Source organism: Pteropus alecto, unplaced genomic scaffold, assembly GCF_000325575.1.
Source record: "Pteropus alecto unplaced genomic scaffold, ASM32557v1 scaffold139, whole genome shotgun sequence".
In the NCBI taxonomy this organism is placed as follows: Eukaryota; Metazoa; Chordata; class Mammalia; order Chiroptera; family Pteropodidae; genus Pteropus; species Pteropus alecto.
In genome coordinates, this window is record NW_006443567.1 from 2527580 (window position 1) to 2543074 (window position 15495).

Below are 15495 nucleotides of genomic sequence, written 5' to 3' on the forward strand. Positions count from 1 at the left end.
TTTCTCTTCTGCTCTGTTCTGTTGACTATGTGTTGATCCTTTTGCCAGTATCACACTGTCTTGTATAGTATAGCTTTATACTAAGTCTTGAAATCAGTTGGTTTGAGCCCTCCAACTTTTTCTTTTCTTGATTTTTTTTAGTTATCCTAGATTATTTGTTTCCCCATATGACTTTTAGAACCACCTTGCAATTTTTTAAGAGAGAAACCTGCTCGGATTTTATTTGGGGTGGAATTGAATCTATAGATTAATATGGGAGAGAACTGCAGTATTGATGATGTTGAGTCCTTTGATTCATGAACACAGTTTATCTCTTTGATTACATTTTCTTTGGTTTTTCTCATCAGTGTTTTTCATAATTTTCAACATATAAATCTTGCAATACTTCGTTAGATTGATCCTTGAGTATAGCATAGACGTTGATGTTATTATAAATGATGCCTATAAAATTTCAGCCCCCAGTTGCTCCGTGCTTGTATGTAAAACTATAATTGGTTTTTGTATAGTGACCTTCTATTTAACGACCTTGCTGAAGTCACTTATTAGGTCTAGTAGTTTTTTGTAGATGCTTTTTGGACTTTCTGCTTTTATAACTATGCCTTCAGTGAAGAAAGAAAAAAGTTTTATTTTTCCTCTCCAATTTTATCTTTTTTTCTTTCTCTTACTGCATTAGTTAGGACTTCCATCTGGTATGATGTTATATAGAAGTGGTAAGAGCAGATTCCTTGCCTTATTCCTGATTATAGGGGAAAATCAATCTTTTATCATTAAGTATGAGTTAGCTGTGAGTTTTTTTTAATAGATGTTCTTTATTAGGCTGAGAAAGTTTCTTTCTATTTCTAATTAGCTGAGTATTTTTAAAAATCATAAATGGCTATTGAATGAATGTCACACTCTTTGCATCTATATAAATATTCATATAGATTTTCTTCCTTAGGCTATTGATATTGTGAATGACATTGTTTGAGTTATGAATGTTGAACCAAACTTGCATTTGTAGGCTAAATCCCATGTGACCATTATATATTATTCCCTTATATTTTATGGATAAAAATCATGGTTAGATGCCACAAAGTTGTTTACGATTACTTAACCATATATGTGTTTTGTAGGTTAGTAGAAAGGACCACTTCCATCCTTGTTAGAGTACTTTTACTTCATCTTCATTTGATCTTCAGGCTATCAAAAGAGAGCAAAAGGAAAGGCACAAATACAGCAAGTGTCTATGTACTAGGCAGTGTGTATGTTTATTTAATCAAAAATAATGGGTAATGGAGGTCCATCACGTAATTTGTACCACTGAAGTCTTGCAAGGTCACAACTTAAGTGCAGGTTTGTTTATCAAACCCCATGGTCAGCCCACTACATTGTATCGCCTTTCTGTGGAAATGAATGATAGCAAGTATCTGAGTGGGAGGGAGGAAGAACAACAGGGACAGGGACAGGGAGGATAGGGAAGAGATTGAGATTAGGAAAGGGAAAGCCACTTTACCACCCGCCTTTCATTGCCATCTAAGAATCTGGGCTTTTAGATAACTTGGTTTGTATCTCAGCTCTGCCATTTACTTAATTTGTGGCACATTTGTCTCACTGAGACTCATTTTTTAAAAATTTCAAATGTAGAATATTAACATAGGTTATGAAGAATACAGACATTTGTAAAGTGCCTTGTACATAGAATGTGTGCAATATAATAGTGTCCATTACTATCATAATTATTGGTTTCTTACTATTAAATGTACTTTATAACTGGAAATAATTAATTTGGATTTGGAAAATGCCAGATGTAATTTAGAATGATTTCTACAGTATGTTTAATTCTTTTGCCAAAATAGCCTAGAGCAAGTTCCTTTTTAGAAAAATGAACTTAGTTTCCTCTACTTTTTACTAGTGTCCTTCGTGAGTCAAAACAATACCAATTTACTAAATCAATTTGCAAATTGGAAGATTTTAAAAGTTCTGCAGAATGCTTTAGGCTTTAGAAATGAGAGAGAGAAAGAAAGAGAGAGAGAGAGAGAGAGAGAGAGAGAGAGAGTGAGTGAGTGTGTGTGTGTGTGTGTGTGTGTGTTGTGGGGGGGTCTAGAAATAGTTGTCTCAGCCCAGAGAACCAGGATGCCATTTTCATTTTACATGGGCAACCAACCATTGATAGCTAGCTTTAGTCCCTTAGCTCATGCCTATCTAATCTGACAGTTTCTGAGTCATCATAATTCTCTTCTCTAACTGACACAAACCACTTCAGGCTATTTGGAGGTAATGATGGCCTTTTTCAGTAAGGTTATTTTGGTTATCATAAGTAGGGCCCCTAGAGCTTCTGCGTTTCATCAGTCAAGTTGGAAATAACAATGAGAAAAAAAGTTGAGTCTGAGAAAGGGCAGCAGGCCATCATTGAATGACCTTTCAGTGCCTAGGACCACAGGAGGGCTGTTGACTCCAGCTCCAGTAATGCATAGCCTTCTAGGAATTGATTCTCTTTACTATTTCATTCCATAGCAGTACCCTTTCAACTAAAAGTGCTATTTGACAGATGGAAGTAAAGGAAAATCAATTGTATTTTGAGAATTTTTGGACAGTATCACAACATCCCTTGATATTGTTGCAAGTCAGAATTAGCAGTCACTAGTCTTCTTTTTTTAAACAGCTTTATTGAGGTGTGAGTGTTTTTGCAAAATAATGCACATATTTAATGTATACAATTTGATGAGTTTGAACATATGCATGCCTTCTTGAAATCATCACCACCATCAGGGTAATATATATTTATATATCAATCACCTCCAAAAGTCTCCTCCTGCCCTTATGTTTTATTTTTGTGTATGTGGTAAGAACTCTTAACTTGAGATCTACCCTCTTAACAGATTTTTTAAGTGACAGTGCAATATTTTATATTTTACTGTTTTCAAAGTACATTGACATCATCTCATTTTATAAATTAGGGTAGGTATTATTTTTAAAGTATAAACTTTATGATGGAAAAAAAAATAGACCTTAGAGATATGTTTTCCCAAAGATCACCATTGTATATTGTACCTAAATCCAAAACCCAATTCTGATTGTTGTCCAGTGCCGTGCATAAGACCTCTGGGCCTTGAGCCTGGTCTGGCTCTCTAAACTTCATTGATCTCATACACATTCAAAAACTGTCTAATGACTACCTTTGTCTCCACAATTAGGATCAACAAATGTGAATAGATGCCCGGCTTCAACGAGAGTTCATGAAATAACTAGTTGGTGGAAGATAACATGTTGGGAATAACTTCTACCCTTCATGCCTATAACTTTCTCATTCTAGATTGGCTACACAGAGAGTTCAGTGTCCCAGCAGTAATGTTCAAAGGTTGGTTATTAAATTTTTGGGTGATTTTAATTAAAATGTTGGGCAGTGAGTTGAGGCCCAGCCTAATAGATATGGTGGGGCCTCTTGCGTAGCTACTTCGTGTTAAACATTATTATAAGCATTATAGGGGCATAGAGATTAAAGCAAAATAAATAAAAAATATGATTCTACTCTTTAGGAACTCACAAGCTAGCAGCCAAGATGGAAGGATACATACATTTACTTCTTCCATCCAGTCTATGTTCCATTCTGCAAGCAGAACAGTGTTTTGAAAACATTTGTCCTTTCCTTGCTTAAAAAATTCAGATGGTACTCTCTTTCTCAGAGGACCAAGTCCAAGTTTCTTCACCAGACATACAAGGCTTCTCTGATTTGGCTCAGCTCCTCCTCCCTCTATACCTATACCTCCACAGCAAACTCGAGGCACACACTACTCCTTAGGATGCTCAGAGGACCTCATGACTTTTCGTACCTCTGGGTGTTTACTCATGCTAGGCCCTCTGTCTAGACTGCTGTGTTAATCTGGGTTCCCTGAGAAACAAATTTAGGATTAAACTGGCACGGATTTCATCAAGGGAAACCACCTATGTAGGAGATAGTGGGGAGCGAGATCAAAATGTAGGTATACCATTAGTCCATGATGCAAGCCTGACCCCTAGTGAAGAGGAGAGAGAGTAGCTTAGGCAGAAGCTTTCTAGACTACTGTGCCGTTAAAGGAAGGTTCAGAAAAGCCTTGGGGGAGTCCAAAGTCAGCAGTCAGTGGAATCCTGTCCCTGCTATACTCAGGCATTGATCAGGTAGGTATAGCCCATTGGAGTCATGGCTTCAGCATAAACATTAGGATGAATTTCTGAGGCAGCAGCTCAATTGTGGTCCTTGTAGTTGGCTTTCCTCTTAGCCTCCATAAATGCCTTTCCTCTTCCATTTAATTCCTACTAGTTATCCTTATAAGGGCCACTTTTAAATGTTTCCTCTTCTGGGAAGCTTTTTCTTGAAGGAAATTCTCAGCATGTCACATGATGGTCCCACTGCCTATAATGATCATCCCCTAATCTTTGCCTGATTAATTCCTTAATACACTTACTTGAACCCCTGCCACCTATTATAGGACCACAAACTAGTAGGTGCTCAGGAAATATTTATTGAATGAATGAGTTGGTAGGACTTGGACAAGCAGATAGAAGAGAGAATATAGTTGAAGCAGAATGAACTTCTTGAGCAAAGTCATAGAGGGGGGAAAATGAAGAATATACTGTGTTTTTTCTTTTTTTTTCAAGTATGTCATACCCCAAAACTGTCATTTTAGGGAATGTACTATGATGCAAAACAGTGAGAGAGGGAGTGTCTTCCTGGCACTTGAAAATGATTCATATTTGAGAACTTTGTTGAGAACAATGTTTTGAGTATTTCCTGAGAGACTTCTTTCCTGAGAGGAAACAGAGTTGATGGAAATGGAATTTTACTGTTGCCAGGAAAAGTGTGATAAAGATCAAATCTCATACAACTACTACCAGAATAGAAATTTCCATACAGCAAAGAGATGTCAAAGTCCTAGCTAATGGCTCATGTGTGTTCAGTGTTAAGTGCAGCTGAACTATAATGGAATTTGACCAATTTTGGTAACACAATTTGTAACATATGAATTAGTGGAGACCCATTCATCTCAACGTTTGCTGACTCTGCCAGATGTCGATCATATTTTTGATAGAAAGAAACAGCTGGCCAGGATTCAAAATCTCAGTATCACTGCCAACCACCTACCACTGCCACGTGTTGCCAGGTGAGAGAGACACATTGAGAATAAGGCCTGACAAAATCACTCCATTAGCAACTAGAGATTTCATCCCTGATCTCTATGTAATGTTATACCCTGGTGACCTGGGTTGGACCATATATGAGGCAGGCATTTCTTTTTACCCAGACCCGAGTCTGTCCTGTGCAGTCTTCCTCATGTCTCATTTCTCCAGAGTTGCCACTTGAAGAGATGCAAGTTTTCTTCATTGTAATGTGGAGATGAATAAAGTTACCTATATCATGGACTTGCTATGAGGATTCAACCAGGTAATGCATGCTGAGGCTTAGACTTTGGGTCTGTGGGTTAAATCTTAATATTTCTAGTATTATCAAAGTTGGTTGTTCATGCATTTGGTGAGTTCCTGTTCTGTGTTAAAGCAGAAAGGGACTTACAGGGATTTAGGCTACTGTGGCCCATTCTGTAATTAACATACATAGTTGCTGATATCCATGTCTTTTCTCAAGTGAGGACAGTTGATTTTGCCTTATGCATAAAAAAAATTACTTCCTCCTCCACTGTGCTCTGATCTGGTGTGGAATACCTTTTCTTCTCTTTCTCATTGATCTATATTTCTTACCTTCAAATTGCCATTAAAATTCTCCTTTAGGTTGTAATACCTAACTTAAGAAAGTCCCAGACATGTGAAAATAAGATAGATGCACAATGCATTTCCCTCTTGATGTTTTTATCAGATTGGGAAGCTCTTTTACCCAATAGCTCTTGCCTTCCATATCCTTCCTTGCATTTTAATGGAATAGTTCATTTGGGATATTATCCATTTACTTCTGTTTTTCACTACTAACAGAGTCATTAATTTTGCCAGAGCTGCTCTTTCACATGTTTTTACACATATGTCTCTTAACCATTTTCCTCCTTTCTTTTCCAGGTCTCGCCATTAAATTAAGAACTACTCCCATCTCACTTCTCTATTTGAAAGCCAAAAACATGAATTGAATTATGACCAATAGGAAATAGATTACCTTTGATAGGTGTGTACCAAGGCAAAGGAAAGCCATAAATTAAAAAAAAGGAAACTACTATTTGAAGTCCCATAGGCATCTTTTATACTCAATATGTCCAAATCTGAACTCACTTCTCTGTGTCTTCTCTAAGCCTCTGGCAGTCAACTCTCAAGATGTTTCTCAAGTGAGTTTATTTCTTCCTCATCCCCCCTGTCCTTGACCTGGGCCTGATCCTCATCATCTTGCATCTCGAGGCGATAACTTCTATCCTTATCTTCCTTCTAGTTCTGTCTCTTCCTCCACTCCCATCTGTGTACACAGCCTAACAAGAGGGTACTTTTTTCCTCTCTTTTTTGCTTTTTTATTTTTGTAAAATGACACGTGGATAAAAAAAAAAAATCACGTATAGTTTAATACAATATTACAAGGCACACATACCTAAAATCTCCATCCAGATCAAGAAATAGAACGTTGTCAACCACCCCAGAAGTCCCTTCCCGTGCTCTGTCCCAATCATAAACCCTTTCTTCTTCCAAAACAAATATTAAAGTAGTTATTTCCTCACATTTATTTATCACAAGGGTACTTTTTTAAAACACCAGTTTTGTCATATTCAGTTACCTCTATGCTAAAAGCCTAGGGATGCTGAAATTCACTCATAGGTTTTGTCAGGGCTACCTTTGCAGCTCCTTTCTGTGACTACTTCTCCCTCTAATTCCCCAGTCTCTGGCAATGCTGGATTATTCACAGGCTCCCAAATACCTCAGATGCCTCTTGGTGTTTGCCATGTACCTCTAGGCATTTACTCCTGCTTTTTGGAGTTCCCTCTCTTCCCAACTCATGTCATTTCTGCTATGAAGCTGTCCTGGATCTCTTCTCCCTGACATACCTGAGACAGAATGAATTCCTCCTATCTCTGTTCTGTGCCTATTATGACATTTTACATGTGCTTCTTTTATTAACATTTATCATTGTCTCTGGCACCTAACAGATTGCATAATGTATAGTAGGTGCTTAGTAAATGTTTACTGAATGAATCTACGTAATCGATCTTTAAAGCTCTTTCAGGGTGTATCAGATTTTCTTCAGAATTGACTCAGAAATTATGTACTCAATCATATGATCAAGCTTGCGTTTCCTTATGTATTCCTTCCAATTTCAGTTTTTTTTAAGTTAAATTTATTTTCTGTCAGTAACTAACATTTCCAGTATTTAGTTTTATTATTTTTTCTTTGTATATGTTGGATATTTTGACCACATTATTGGTGACATAGGCCTTTGTGAGCTTTTCTGGCTATCTATGCATCATTTTTATTGTTTCCATAGTAACGACTAATAATTATCAAGCACCAACTATGTGCTAGGCACTGTGCTCAGCCCCGTCTATGTATTATTTACTGACTCGTCATATTTTCATTTTACAGGTCAGGAAGCTGAAGCTTAGAGAAGTTAAACAAGTTAAGGTCATAAAGCTTGAAAAGGGGTAGGGCAAGGGTTCAAACTCAAGCAGTCTGACTAGAACTGCTCTTTTTACCATTGTTATTGCTCATTAAGAAAGATAATACGTTCTCAATTGCAAACTGGGTTTTTGCAAGGCATCTATGGAGCATTGTTCATTTGTGGAAGTATGTTACCCATTGTCTCACTGGACTCTAATCAGTTAAGTTCTTCATTCCTCCTTCCCATAGCTGCTTTTATTCTGGGCTCTAACTCTGTTGACATTAGGTGTGTATATCTTTTGGCTAATGGGTGGCAGCTTGGTTAATGGCTCTCAGCGAGCCACAAATAAGGAGATTGTTTTCGTATTGACATATCTCTTCTCAGCCACATGTATTATTTAGCTTATGGCTGCTGCCTTAAATATTTTTGCCTTGTGCCTGGCTCAGTGATAAGTTGTATCTTTTACAATAATATTGGTCATTAACGTTAATTGCTATTTCCTAACTTCCCTATGAGTTACTAAAAGAATCTCCAAGTATAAACAATTAAAGAAGCACTTACGTGGAAGAACACCAGTACAGGAATGTCCAATAGTTGGTAACACACCGGACCCATGGGGCTTACAGAGACCCAGACCAGGGACTCTGGATGAATTGGGTCTGAGACAGCAGCAATGGAGCCTCAGCCATTTAGGGAATCATTGCTGGTCACTGGTAAGTGGGCAGAAAGGAACACAGATGCATGATGTCTGGTTTCACATGTGTAGGTATGACGGAGTCAGTGTTTGTCTTTTTTCCTTTATTAGTATGTCAGCTTCTCCAGGGGAGAAATAGTATTTTGTTCGAGCCTCATGCACTTTAGTACTGCCGAGTCTTGCATATGGCATATAGATAGGGCATAGCTCACCCGCTAGTGTTTCTTGTCTGCTTTAAAGAACTCTCTTACTACATTTTGGTTTTTAAAGTCAACTTTCCATTTCAGCAAATTACCAAGATTCATCTAGAATGTTTGGTTGTGTAAAACCTTATTGCATATAACTATTTCTTAAAACTAACAGCAGCAATAACAGCAGCTAACATTTTTAGTTTCCCTAGCAAATGCTAGGTGCTGTTTAAATTGCTTTATACAGTTATCCCTTAAGAGTACTCTCATAGATCCTTTGAGGTTGGTAATATTATTATCTCTGCTTTAAAGCTAAGGATGCAAATGGGTTATCACTTACAACTTAGAAGATTTTTTGTAAAATAGATCTGTTGTATTAGGAATTTGAACTGCACTTACTGCCTCAGGTACTGCTTTATTTGGAAAGAACACTTGAATATTAGTATCGCTGGGAGGGCGCTTCTGGAGATAATGGTTTTCACTTAGATCACTTATATGTAATCATTTGGAGGCAGGGGGTACACCACTTCTGTTTCTGTTTACTTGTTAGAGAAGTGATTGTGGCATTTTCTTCCAATTGATAACTTTATCAATAACTTTTCTAGTAAGGTTTTTTTTTTTTTTGATGGGGAGTGTGGTTCAAGGCTATATTTTGTTGTTGTTTCTTTCTCCAGATTACCCTACTCTCTGTTATAGTGTAAACTATAGTCTCTGTTATAGTCAATACCCTACTCTCTGCTATAGAAGGATTTAGTGGCTAATGGTCAATAGTTTCACTCTTTTGCCAGTTCCTGATACTGCAGATGAAGTAATGCATTTTCTTGTCAGGTAAAATGTATAAGGCTGCTGTTCAACTTAGAAAAATCAGCTAGAAGTACTTCTCAAAAAAATTTCAGAAACAGTTTGACTTTTCCTTTTTTCATTTTCCAACCTTGTCTATCTGTCCCTTGAGAAAACTTCACACCTCCTAAAAGGCCAGGGTGCTCTCCACGTTAATAATGTTCCAGGATTATTGTTACTGTTCTCAAAAGAATACCTGGTTGCTATCTTGCTTATCCTGAAGAAGGGTCTTCAAAGGCACTTTCCGTTTCTTGGCTAAAGAGCATGAGAAGAGCAATACCAAGATTTAAGTGGCCAGGTGAGAAACCAGGTAGATTCTAGAAATAGGTATTATAATACCTAAGTTCATGTAAGTTTATTCCGAGAACATGACATTTGTTTTATCTTTTCCCACAATGGAAATAAATGAATGGGTAATGAAAATGGTATGATGGCAAGAGGATTGATTTGTAAATTTGTCTGGTATGCTTTACCATCAAAGAATGAGATTGAGAGGAGAAGGGTGGTAGAAGAAGGAAAAAAAATAGACAAGGCATTTGGCTAGGCATGGAAATAGATGTCAAGATCCATGCACCATCTAATAAAGTTAAAGCAAGAGAAATCAGCAAGACTTACTGTGGAGCCAGATCCACTTCAATTTCCCTTTCCTCTCCTTTCTTACCCTCCAATTCCCCTCATGTTGTCTGCTTGCAGCCAGTGTGGATGTGACTTCCAAGTCTTACCCCCAGAGTTTGGGATTCACTAGGTTTGGCTTGGAGCAGAGCTCTGCATTTTGAACAATTAATTTCCTTGGGGATTTCTCTTGCAGACCTTCTCAGAAGCACTTTTTAAGAAAGCCTGGATTCAACCGAGGGGCCCAAATATCCCCTTAATTGTTCAGCCGTTGGGGAGAACACTTGGAATCAGCAGGAGTGTTGGCATACAGCCACACAATCCACTTGTCCTCTTACACCTTTGCCAAAATGGGAACAAATGTATCTCTCTTTATTTTGGAAAATCAACTTTGTATAGCCATGTGGTTGCTAGTAATAGCTAAGGATTATTGAGTTTAATGTGTACTCTAAAAGGTATTCTCTCAGTAAATCCTCAGGAAAAAAAAAACCTGGTCAAGATAGGTACTGTTAATTTCTGCATTTTACAGATAAGGAAACCTGAGGATCAGAGAGTTTAAATGATTTACTCAAATCATAAAGCTAGTTACAAGCAGAGGAGGAAGTTTATCCAGACAAGCTGCTCCTGTCTACACTCTGTTTCTGTTCTTAATGGACCTCAGATGCAGCAAATTGGAATCATGGCTATCCTTGGTTCAAGACTCGTTGCAGGGAGCCCATCAACTTTTAAAAAAATATTTTAGAAACAAGCCAATTTGGGGTTTTTGTTTTGTTTGTTGTTTTTTAGTTGTGGTAAAATACGCATAACAAAAATTTACCATCTTCACTACTTTTAAGGGCATGGTTCTGTGGCATTAAGTGCCTTCACTCTCTTGTAAACCATCACTACCATCCACTTCCAGAACTCTTCTCAACTTGCACAACTGAAACTCTGTACCAATTAAATAATGATTCTCCATTCTTCCTTCCCCTAATCCCTATCAACCACCACTCTACTTTCTATCTCCATGATGGAGTCGATTAACTCTTATGTTAAGAGTATACCATTAATCTCCACAGTCACCAACTTTGCTATTGATTTTTTTTAGATAAAAATATTACAAATCAAACCAGTATATACAAACATATATTCAGTGTTGAAACATAAAGTCAAAGACATTTTAAAATACATTTAGCCTGCCTTAAAGATTGCAAGATCATATCTTTTAAAGCACTTGAGGTCCACCCAGCTATATAAAACAACTAGATTTATATTTGTCAACTTGTAGATAAGAAAGCTGCACTGAAAGGAAAAATAAGCCTTATTGTTGGGTAGTTCCATTACTCTAGGGAGGGCATTTTGTTTGGTAAATACATACATTTCCAGTCACATGAATTCATGCAAATTGCTGCATCAGACTAAAAATCCATTATGCTCAGTAACTTTAAATAATGAGATTGTATATTTTGGGATGCTTTAGACAAAGCAAAGCATAACATTATATGCTAAAAGTGCTGATTATGAAAGCTGAAGCTCTTCTTTTTCACTGAAGCCCCACTTTTTCCTCCCATCAAATTTTTTTAAGTGAATTGTCTATGGGTTACTAATACTTAGAAAACTGAATTGTGTAGTTACACAAGTATATTACAATTACTGTTCTAGAGCCGATTAGATAACAGTGCAATAGAGCCATAGGAAACTCACAGGAAAACAAATGTATTTGGTAGATCATAGGAACTGTTATAAGGTTGGATTTTTACCTGGTATCTTGGTGAGTTTGGTCAAAGGTAAGCTTGATAAAAACTATTTTAGATGCTGCCATTGTTCTGGAAGTTATCGTGGTCAAAATCAGTTTTTAGCTATTTAAAGATAACCCTCCTGTGCTTTAATTCCTTGGGTGGTCTTGAAATACTCAAGTTATATCAGTCAAACAGGGACTGAAGTATACTTTATAATAACTTAAAATTTAGGTCATCAGTTTTTACCTAATTCTAAAATCAATAGGAATGATTTCTTTTACTTCAGAGTCTCTTTTATTGGCATTGTTATGTAACTAGGATACATGTGATTGAGAAAAATTTGATGGACAATCAGTAATCAGGATTTTTTTAATTGAAAAGTTTATATGTGGTTAAACCTTTTTTAAACTCCAGAAAATATAATAACAGTGACATTCTCACTTCATTCACAGCCCTATTCACCAGAGATAACCACAGTTAAATTTCTAAGTGTTCAGATTTTTTTAGTCTATGTGAGCATATACACATAAGTGCACATATACCTTTTTTATATAAGTTGGAATCATAGAATGCATAATATTCTTCAGTTTGCTCTTTTACTTTATGTTAGAGATGATTTCACATTGGTACATTTTGAGCTACTCATTTTAACAGTTACACAGTAGTCCATTTTTAAGTTAAACAGTTTCTTCCTGATGGACATCTGGATTATTTAGTTAATTACTTTACTATTATAAACAATGATGTTAACAAATGTCCCTCTACATTTTATTGCTCTTGTTTGTAGAATTGCATAGCTGTTTTCTTTTAATTTATTTTTATGGTAATATTGGTTAATTAAACCCAGTAAGTTTCAGCTGTACACTTTAACAATAAGACATATATATATATTTATACTGTGTGTTCAGCGTAACTTTTTTAAAATTGGAGTAATATTATTGAAAGTTTTCCAATTTGATAATTCTGATAGTTCATAATTTTAAAATAAAGCCAATGTAAACAGAAGTTTTGGAACAATAAGAATGAAAACCATCATCACACACACTTGAACATATATGTCTAAAAATATGTATAAATATTAATTTGAACAATAATAGCTACCATTTAATGATCACCAACATTATCTCATGTAATCCTCACAATACTATAGGATAGGTACTATTATCGTCCCCATTTATATATGAGGTACCTGATTAGAGAAAGATTAAATGACTTGTCTAAGGTCCCATGGGTAGCATCAAAGTGAAGACTCCAAATCAGTGTGTATTCAACAATAAAAAGGTAAATAACTCAATTGAAAAATGAGCAAAGGATTTTAATAGACATTTTTCCAAAGATGTACAACTGGCCAATTAAACATGAAAAGGTTCTCAACACAATTAGTTGTTCGGGAAATGCCAATCGAAACTACGGTAAGATAACACTTCATGCCTATTCGAATGACTATTGAAAAAAAGAGCAGGGGGAATTAAGAGTATTGGTCAGGATGTAAAGAAAATGGAACCCTTATACTTTTTTAGTGGGAATTCAAAGTGATGCAGCCGTTGTGGTAAACAGTTTCCTGGTTCCTCAAAAAGTTAATCATGGAATCACGATATGACCCAGCAGTTCCATTCTTAGGCTTATGCCCAAGAGAAATAAAAACATATCTTCACACAGAAACTTGTACACAAATGTTTATAGCAGCACTATTCATAATAGCCAAAAGATGAAAACAGCCCAGATGTCCATTAACTGATGAATGCATACATAAACAAAAGGTGGTATATCCATTCAATGGGATATTGTATGACCATAAAAAGGAATGAATTACTGATACATCCTACAATATGAATGAACCTTGAAAATATTATGCTAAGTGAAAGAAGTGAGACACAAAAGACCATGTAGTATATTACTCCATTTATTAAAATGGCTCAGAATATGTAGAAGGTAAATTAGTGATTATCAGGGGCTGTGAGGAGGAGAGGAAAGGGGGAGATGATGAGTGACTGCTAACAGTTGCAGGGTTTCATTCAGAGGATGAAAATGTTCTAAAACTGAATCGTGGTGCCCAACTCTGAATATATTATAAACCATTGAATTATAACTTAAAAAATGTGGGTTGTATATATTATCCAGCATTATAATGATAGAGAGCCCTTTAAAAGCTCGACCATAGAAAGCCTTTCAAATATTGTTCCTTAAAAGTCTTTTTTTCATAGGATGATCCCCTTCAGTGTCATGCCCTCAACTGCTAAATTTATGTGGATGAAGAACAAATTTATCTCTTTAGTCAGTCCTCTCTCCTGAGTTACAGACCTATATTTGGGACCTCTGAAGTGAGAGGTCCACTGGCTTTCCTACAGACCCTTCAGAAGCAACACTGTGTCTAAAACAGCTCATAATTACCTCTATTCACAAATCTAGTTCTTCTGTATTCTCTGAGTGGATGATGTCCCCATTTATCATCATCCAAGTGATAGACCTCCAGGTCATATCAGTTTTTTCTTCTGACAACTCCATCTACTCTTTATCATCCATATGGGAGCAGCTAGGTCCAAGCGAATAGTTTCTGCCAAGGTGAATGTGGTCATGTGCATTTGTGTACTTGGTCCCTGTCCTGCCTTGCCTCTTGACATCCTTACACATTTACTGTGAGCAATAGAACTTCTTGTAGATCACTTAATCACGCTACTGCCATCTTCTGCACTTAGGCCTTAGTACATGCTGGCTTCTCTGCTCCATCTTCCCTCTTACTTCTTAGTGTAGCTAACCCCTATTCATCTTTGTGAGACTAGATTCAGGCATCACATCCAGGAAGTCTTTACTAAACACTAACTGGGATTGTTAGGCACCTTCCTTGCCCCCTCTTGCCTGTAGCTTTTCTGATGTTACATTCACCATATTACATTATCATGATCTATTTGAGTGCCTGTCTCCTCTACTAGATTGTGAATTTTAGATACTACAGCCATGGGGGGAAATACTTATCTAGTTTCTCTGTGTGAGAGCAAAGCGGGGGGGTCCTTCCTTTAGTCGGATGCCTCAGAGAGGCCTCCCTTTGCAATCCTATCTAAAATGGCAACCTCCCCCAATACTTCTTATCCTTCTTCCTTGATTTAATTATCTTCTTAGCACTTATTACTGTCTACTAAACTATATATTTTACTGGTTTATTATCTTCTCCTGCTAGAATATAAGCTCCATGAGGAAAGAGATTTTTGTCTCTCTCTCTCTTTTTTTTTAACTATCGTATTCTCATTGCTTAAGCCAGTACCAGGTACATGGTAGGCACTCAGGAAATATTGGCTTTATTTCTTTGTTTGTTTTAGTTTCTTTTTTCCCCCGGCTTTGTTGAAATATAATAGACAACTAGTTGCTCATATTTACATTGTACAATTCAGTGAGGTTTTTTTTTCAATTATAATTGGTATACAATAATATTACTTTCAGTTGTACAGCATAGTGATTAGAGATCAGTATAACTTACAGTGATCACCCCACTAAATCTAGCACCCCTCTTCCCCCTTACATATTTATTACAACATTATTAACTATTTTCTTTATGCTACACTCTATATCTCCATGTCTATTTTATAACTATCCATTTGTACTTCTTAATCCCTTTGCCCTTTTTCACCGTCTCCCCAAACTCCCCTCCCATCTAGTAGCCCTCAAACTATTCTCTGTATCTGTGAGCTTATTTCTGTTTTTGTTGTTTATTTTCTTTAGATTCCACAAGTATGTGAAAACATGCGGTATTTGTCTTTCTCTGTCTGACTTATTTCATTCAACGCAATACCCTCTAGGTACATCAAAGCAAAATCTTTTTCCATCCCCTTCCTTTTAGTCTGTGTGTGTCCTTTAATCTGAAGTGAGTCTCTTGTAGGCATCATACGTAGGGGTCTTGTTTTCTTATCCATTCAG

At 36.6% G+C, this 15495-nt stretch overlaps 1 protein-coding gene and 1 non-coding gene across 4 annotated transcripts in view; one reads left to right on the forward strand and one right to left on the reverse strand.

The window, feature by feature from the left end:
• ATP11C (ATPase phospholipid transporting 11C) overlaps positions 1–15495 on the forward strand; it is a 162671-nt gene that overhangs the window by 29173 nt on the left and 118003 nt on the right. The gene's annotated exons all lie outside the window — the stretch shown is intronic.
• On the reverse strand, positions 1049–1178 carry LOC112472874. Its single transcript, XR_003043799.1, has one exon. It is a non-coding gene; the product is annotated as a U6atac minor spliceosomal RNA (small nuclear RNA).